Source organism: Arachis stenosperma, chromosome 6 (assembly GCF_014773155.1).
Source record: "Arachis stenosperma cultivar V10309 chromosome 6, arast.V10309.gnm1.PFL2, whole genome shotgun sequence".
Classification (NCBI taxonomy): domain Eukaryota; kingdom Viridiplantae; phylum Streptophyta; class Magnoliopsida; order Fabales; family Fabaceae; genus Arachis; species Arachis stenosperma.
Genome location: NC_080382.1, coordinates 34,952,677 through 34,954,082, shown reverse-complemented (window position 1 = coordinate 34,954,082; position 1,406 = coordinate 34,952,677).

The following is a 1,406-nucleotide window of genomic DNA, read 5'->3' as shown; positions in this document are numbered from 1 at the left end:
CACTCTTGTGCTCCTCCATTTCCAACACCACAAAGTCAGTAGGAAAGGCGAATGGCCCAACCTTGACAATCATGTCTTCAATCACGCCTGATGGATACTTAATGGAGCCATCAGCAAGTTGAAGACATATCCTGGTTGGTTTAATTTCTTCAGTTAAACCAAGCTTTCTGATAGTAGATGCAGGTATTAAGTTGATACTTGCCCCAAGATCACATAAAGCTTGCTTGGTACAATTACCCTCTAATGTGCATGGTATCATAAAGCTCCCAGGATCTTTAAGCTTCTCAGGTAAGCTTTTCAGAATGACTGCACTGCATTCTTCAGTGAGGTAGACTTTTTCAGCTTCCCTCTAATCCTTCTTATGACTTAAGATTTCTTTCATGAACTTAGCATAAGATGGTATTTGCTCAAGTGCTTCTGCAAACGGGATCTTTATTTCAAGAGTCCTGAGATAGTCTGCAAAGCGAGCAAATTGCTTATCCTGTTCCGCTTGGCGGAGTTTTTGCGGATAAGGCATTTTGGCTTTGTATTCCTCAACCTTAGTTGCTGCAGGTTTATTGCCTACAGAAGTGGGTTGGGAAGCCTTTTTAGGAAGGTCAGCACTTGTATGTGACTGATTCCCCACTGGCATTTGAATGCCAGTGGTGGGAGCTGGAGTGGCGTCAAACGCCACTTCCTTGTTTGTTACTGGCGTTTGAACGCCAGAACCATGCTCCCTTTGGGCGTTCAACGCCAGATCCATGCTTGTTTCTGGCGTTGAACGCCAGGAATGAGCATGGTCTGGGCGTTCAGCGCCAGCTCTGTTCCTCTCTGGGCTCTGCTTGTCCTCAGAGGGATTTGAGTATCCTCTTGTTCATTTCTTGGTTTCCTGCTGCTTTGAAGTGAGGTATTTAATGTTTTCCCACTTCTTAATTGAACTGCTTGGCATTCTTCTGTTATTTGTTTTGACAGTTGCTTTTCTGTCTGCTTTAATTGTACTTCCATGTTCCTGTTAGCCATTCTTGTTTCCTGTAATATTTCCTTGAATTCGGCTAGCTGCTGAGTTAGAAAATCTAGCTGCTGATTGAATTCATTAGCCTGATCCACTGGACTGAGTTCTGCAGTTACTGTTTTAGCTTCTTCTTTCATAGAGGATTCACTGCTTAGGTACAGATGCTGATTTCTGGCAACTGTATCAATAAGCTCTTGAGCTTCTTCAATTGTTTTTCTCATGTGTATAGATCCACCAGCTGAGTGGTCTAGAGAAATCTGAGCTTTTTCTGTAAGCCCATAGTAGAAGATGTCTAATTGCACCCATTCTAAAAACATTTCAGAGGGGCATTTTCTTAGCATCTCTCTGTATCTCTCCCAAGCATCATAAAGAGATTCATTATCTCCTTGTTTGAAGCCTTGGATGCTTAGCCTTA